Genomic DNA, 6901 nt, shown 5'->3' on the forward strand with positions numbered 1-6901 from the left:
TAGAGATATTTGTACCCCATGTTTATTGCTTCTTTATTCTCAGTTGTAAAAAACCTGAATCAAAAAAAGAACCCTGTATCAACATAAGCATCGATGAACACAAAATGGACAATATGTTGGTAAATATAAGTGTATATGTTTTTATATACACACACAGATGTGGTGCTATTTGGCCCTAAAAAAGTATAATCACAAAATATACAGAAAAACTGATGGACATTGACTGTATATCAGATGAGATCATCCAATCATATAAAGAAATACATTGCATTTTCTTTCCCATATGGTTAATATAAACAGTAATATATGTGCATATGTGAGGAAATGTATATGTGCGTATACTACGTAAAGTAGAAAAGAGAATAAGGTTTAAATATTTGAAGATGAGGAAGGATTTAAAGCAGGTAATGAACATGGGTTGTGAAAGAGGACATATGATAACGGATTGTCAGGTTCCAACTCTGTCATGGACTTTAATTTTCATGGTGTATAAGTGCATAAAATATATTCAGTGCAGATAGTGTCAAATCCAATGTGAATGCCTCAAATTCTGTTCAGAATGTCTTTTCTAACTGTACAGAAGAAGTTCATCACCTCTGTAATTTCACAGGCTTTCTGTTGGGACACCAACCTGCTCCCAAATCATGACATGGAGACTTATTAGTTATGAATGCTTGGTCTTAGCTTAGGCTTGTTTCTTGCTAGCTCTTATAACTTAACCTGTTTTTTGATCTACATTTGCCTCGGGGCTCTTTACCCTTCTTTTTTCTCTGTATATCTTGCTTCCCTGCTGTCTCCATGGCTGTCTGGAAGCTGCCTGGCTTCTGGCCCTGGTGTGGCCCTCTCTGCCTTCTCCTCTCCTTTTCCTCCATCTTAGATTTCTCTTTCTATTTTTTCTTTCTGCCTGCAAGCTCTGTCTATCCCTCTCTAGCAACTGGCTATTCAGCTTTTTATTGAACCAATCAGGTGCCTTAGGCAAACAAGGTGAAGCAAATTCAACATATCTTTATATCATTAACAAAGGCAGCAGAAATGAATTTAACACATTACAGTTAAAGTAACATTTCATAGCATCAACAAATGAAACATACCTTTCCCAAGTTAAAACAATATTTGAAAACATTGTAGATTTCAGGTTTTGTTAATTTTCACATATGAATTTTTTTACTTTTAAAATATGTTTAAAATTAAAGAGAGAAATGAGAAATGACAGCTGAGATTATGAGTCTCTGCTATACTATTTAATCCTAAGAGTACACATTTCTGCTATAGTATTTGCTTCTGAGGATGGTGTCTCTGCTATACTATTAACTGCTGAGAGCATATGTTTCTGCTGTACTGTTTACTCCTGAGTGTTTCTGTCTCTGCTATACAATCTACTCTTGACAGTGTGAGCCTTTGATATATTATTTACTCCTGAGCTTGTGAGTCTCTGCTGAACTATTACTCCTGAGAGTGTGTGTCTGCCATAGTTCTCACAAAAACTCGTCCCTCGAAAAACTTTCTGCACAGATTATAACTTTAAAAAATCATTCTCTTCTTGAACAACTGTATATCCATTAAGGACATTTCCATTCATAAGGGAATCTCCTTCTGTGTTCTAAGGAAATTACTAACTAGGTCTACAGAGACTCTAAGCAAGAAGGAAATATTGGCTCACAAATACATAGCAAACTGGACCTTGCTTCAAAGTGTACTGCTGACCAATTCTTAAACTTTTTTTTAACAGAACCTTCACACAGCAGTCTTTCTGTGTTATTAACTCTGATGGAAATTAAAGCTAGAAGCATAGACTCCCTTTGTTATGTAATCTAGAGGCTTATTCATTTCTCTGTGTTTTCTATAATATGCATATGACTTTTATAGGTTAACAAACTGATATTAACAAAACTCAATGATAGAAGGTATGTGATGTCTTGTAACTTCCTAACTACCAAATTCATTTGACTGTTACACTACTTTCCTAACTTTATAATGATGGATAACCAGGAACAACAACAGCTGTGACCACTATGGATGTAGGAGGGAGGTAAGGGAGGGTGGGGAGTGTAGCTAGAGTTTTCCTGGTCCTGCCAGGCCCAGGTCAGGACAAATATCTCTCACCTGCCAGTCCCACAGCCGCTTAGACCCAACTGAGTAGACACACAGAGACTTATATTACTTATAAACTGTGTGGCTATGTCAGGAATCTTGTTATCTAGTTCTTATATCTTAAATTAACCCATTTTTTTATTAGTCTGTAAGTTGCCATGTGGTTCATGTCTTACCGGTACCTTACATCTTGCTTGTCTTGGTGGTGGCTGGCATCATCTCTCTGCCTCAGCTTTCCATTTCCCAGACCTCTCTTCTCTCTTTGTTCCACCTATACTTCCTACCTGGCTACTGACCAATCAGCGTTTTATTTATCAATCAATCATCCACAGCACCTCCCCTTTTTCATTTTTTTTAAGGAAGGTTTTAACTTTCACATAGTAAAATTACATATAACAGAACAATTATCAAGCAAAAATTACAGTTAAAATATCTAGTCTATCTATAATACCTAGTCTATTTGTATTTGGCAAAATTAAAGAAGATATCCTATCTATCCTATATTTGTGAGTCTAAGGTTTCATATCTAACTTACCTTTTATCATAACTGAGGAAATTATAACTATCTAGTCTTCAACTACATCAAAGACCTCAGAAGGATATAATATTACCTGAGAAATGGGAAAACGATGCAAGCAACTTTCAGGAATCTCGCAAGAGTAGACAGAGACAGCTGGCAGCCTGGACAGTTCTTTGGTAAAGTTGGGGAATCTGTCTTCAGCCCACAGGCTTAGAGTCTCTCAGTCACTTTTCTCTGTGTCCTGTAGAATGTCTGGCAGTTTCCTCTGAAGGACCATTTTGCCAAGCAAAGTTCAGTGGTCACCTTCCTATGGGTCCTGCATGTCCAGTTGATCAAGTAGTCCAGGTAAGAACAGTTTCTTGGCTATTTTTGCCAAGAAGAAGATAAACTCCATATGGAGTATCTTTGATGCCCATCCTCCTCTCTGAAGTAAATCTGGTGCTTCCAGGAGCAGACATGTCTCACTGTCCAGAAAGTCTAAGTTTTTAAAAATATTTTAATTGTCATATTCTATAGGTCTTTGAAGTGTTTGAAGTTTACCTGTCTGTCTGAAATATATCTATATATACCTAGAAAACATAACTAACATGGCTACAAGTATGATTATCATAGATGACTAATTATTAATCTATTTCTTAATTATTCATTACAATTTTAAGTGAGCTGTACAAACATAATACCTTAAACAAGAGTAAAACTATACATACAGTATAACAAAATTAACTTTAAATTTGTATCGATGAACTAAAATCTATAGCAATGTAAAGCATTTTTAAACAAGTTGCTCTTTAAAAGTAGGTTCAACAATCTACCCTTTCATCCTATCATATCCCCTTTTCTTCTTTAGAAAGAGATCACATTTATAATCAACCTGATTGAAATAAAAATATTGGTTTTTCTTTGTCCCGCACCAGAGGGATCTTCTGATATGGGACACAAGAATCTCTTAACCTTTTATTTTAGGAATATGCTTGGGTGTAGATGTATCCAACCTTCTTATTAAATAATAAACACAGAACCAATGCAAAGAAGAAAGCCAAGAGGTCAGAGCTAAGAGCTAAAACCTTACCCTTCCTCCTGCGGTGGTCCTACCTCTCCGAACCAGAGCTACCCCTGTGTTAAAGTCTTTATATAGAGTTCCTGTCCTGCCTTCTCATTGGTTGTAAACCCAACCACATGACCGCCTCCTCACAGCCTGTCTGTATAGGCCTCCAGGTTTTCCATGATTGGTATTAAGATTAAAAGCATGTGTATCCAATAATGGCTGTATCCCTGAACACACAGAGACTTACCCAGCTCTGCCTACCAAGTGCTGGAATTACAAGCGTACGCTACCACTGCCCTGCTTTCCTATGGCTTGCTAATAGCTCTGACCCCCGGGCAACTTTATTTATTAACATACAAATAATATTTTAATACAAATAAAATATCACCATATTTCCCCTTTTCTATTTTAATAAAAAGAAAAAAAAGCTTATAACTAATATAAGAAAAACTATATACAAAAGTACAATAACTATATACAATATATACAAGTAATAAATACCTAAACAATGTCTAGTCCATTTGTATTTGACAAATTCAGAGAAAATAATTTCATTATCTATCCTATTTTGGTAAGTCCAAAATGTATCCTAATTAATCTTCAACTATAACTAACTAAACTTCAACTATAACTAACTAATCTTCAACTCCCTCAGAGACCCAAGAAGGAAATAATATTAGCTAACAAAAATAAAAACAGGAAGTGCACATAAGCAACTTCCAAAAAATTTGTGAGTTGACAGAAACAGACAGCTGTCTGGACAGTCACCTGAGGTTTCTCCGAAGTACTGGGGCATCATCTTCAGCCTATAGGCTTAGCATATCTGACAGACTCATTTGTGAAGTAGGATGTACACAAGGTCAACAGTTCAACCTCACATTGAGTGAGAGTAGTCCATGTACCAGAAACACCTGAATTCCACTAGTGTCATGACATGATTCAGGATTTTAAATTCTGGAAATTGTTGATGGTTTTTTAATTCAGCTGTCCATTCTTCTTGGCTGTGTATATATGGCTTCATCTCAGCATCCCATTCTTCTCCATATCCCTCCATCAAATGCCAGTCTACTATTGAGAGGCGTGATCTTAGTTACTCTTCAAGAATAACTGTTTCAGCTGCTGTTCCATTGCACATCAGAGGCCATCGGCCCACTGCCTGTTCAGCTGCCTTCGAAGAAAAGGGCACTGTACCTTTTTCGAATTGCGAAGGCCACTTCAGGGATGGTGCCATATTGTCCTGGCCTCTGAGGATGCCTTTTGATAAAGCCATAGCCACACTTGTTTTGGCAAGAATCAGTAATCCTTTGTTTTATGTCCTGTCTGTCCATTTTGTCCTGTTGATTCGAGAATACTTTGTTGTCCAGTGGCTAACTTTTGCCACAATGAAAGCTAACTCCATATACAGTTTCTTCAATGCCCATATTTTCTCTGAAGTAGATTGGTACTGCCAGGAGCCGACATGTCTCGTAGTCATAACAAAAAAGAAAAATTTTCTAAGTTATTAAAACATTTTAAATGCCATATTCTGTAGATCTCTGAAGGGTTTGAAGATAACCTGTCTATCTAAAATATATCTACTCAATCTTGAAAACATACCTAATATAACTACAAGTTCTATTATAATATCTAACTACTAACTTTCATTTCTTTATATCCTAATAGTTGGTAATAACATTCAAGGATCAGAAAATTGCATTACATTGTTAGATGAACGGTACAATTAGAAAAATATATATAACATTTTCTAACAATATCAATTTCAATATATATAATTTGTATACAATATAAAACAATCCAATCCAATGTAAAGTATTTACATTTTTTTCTTTCTTTCTTTCTTTTTTTTAATAAGAACCTTAAATCTAATCTCCTTTGCTTAGCCTTTTTCCTAACCCTTGACAACAACTTGTAACCAACCCCCCTAATCAATGAAAATTATCCCAGACCCAAAACCCATTAAAAGACCAAAAAAAAACCCAACCGCCCCACACCACCTCTTTGGGAATGTGGGCGTCGTATTCTTGAAATTGCTTCCTGCTGGGTATGGGCGAAGGTATCTTTATCCTGAAAGAAAAATTTTAGGTTAATTGTCAAATTCTAGGAAAGGTAAATATATCCTTCGTTATCCAGTCTGTGTATAATGCCAAATTTCAGGGTTTATCTCAAATCCTTATTCAAGTAGTCTTTGAGACTGGATCATCTCAGCTAGCTCTTCTCAAAATTGCTCTGAGCACTTTGTAGTTCAAAGCTGATCTGTAGATGATGTTTGTCAGCTTAGTGATGTTATTATTGTCCACGTGGAATTGTTGTTGTTGTGGGGCCCCATCTTCTTCCTGGAGACTTCAGTTGATGTTAGGCCTAACCGTGATTTCCTGCAAAAAGCTGATAAGAGACTCGAACACAAAGACTATATATGCAACTTTTTAGAATTAGTTAGTACTCTATATGACCATTTATATCTTAAAGTTTAAAATGTATATATATCTATATATATATTGATCTTGTAAATTTTGATATGAAATTCATACTTTAAGAAAAGTTTAAAGAATCAGAATAGAATCAAAGAGTTGAGATTCATAATAGAATAGTCCCTTAATTAATTTGGCTTTTCTCCTGTCCCATAGCAGAAGATGGCTCTTTTCTTCTGGCATGAAACAGGGAGTTTGCATTTTCCTTTTAACAACATGCTTGAGTTTAAAGAAGGAGAGAGCCATTCTCCAACTCCAAAGTCAGCTTTAAATTTTAATTGAACTGGGACTATTAGAAGTTAAATAGTGTTAAATCTTTAAAGAAAAGCAGAAACAAACATTTAGGAAGACATAAAATTTTTTTAGATAACATACCCATACGCCATTTCACTCTGTTTCTTAGGATAGATGATTTGTCCCTTTTCTTCAGTTGTCTCATTTGTCCAGTGTTCTTCAAATTCCTTAACCTTCATTCTCCTAAAAGACAAAAACAAAAACCTTTCCCCAAGGTTTTTTGGGGATGTTCCTTTTTGACAAGTTATCTGATTAAATGAAAAGGCATGTGTTACTGGTGTAAGTTAGTTTAAATTGGATGTTTACGATAGTTGATGAACTATCACCTCCTCTAATTAAGAGGTCTCTCTTGTTCAAATCGAACCTTTATCAATTTTGATGGTACCCACAGCTTATCTTCTCCTGTAGAAACAAAAGCAAAACCTCGTCCCCAATGTAACACATATCCTGGTTTCCATTCTGAGGTCAGCACATCCTTAAAGT

This window comes from Peromyscus californicus, unplaced genomic scaffold (genome assembly GCF_007827085.1).
Source record: "Peromyscus californicus insignis strain IS unplaced genomic scaffold, ASM782708v3 Scaffold_18__1_contigs__length_77618521, whole genome shotgun sequence".
Lineage (NCBI taxonomy): Eukaryota > Metazoa > Chordata > Mammalia > Rodentia > Cricetidae > Peromyscus > Peromyscus californicus.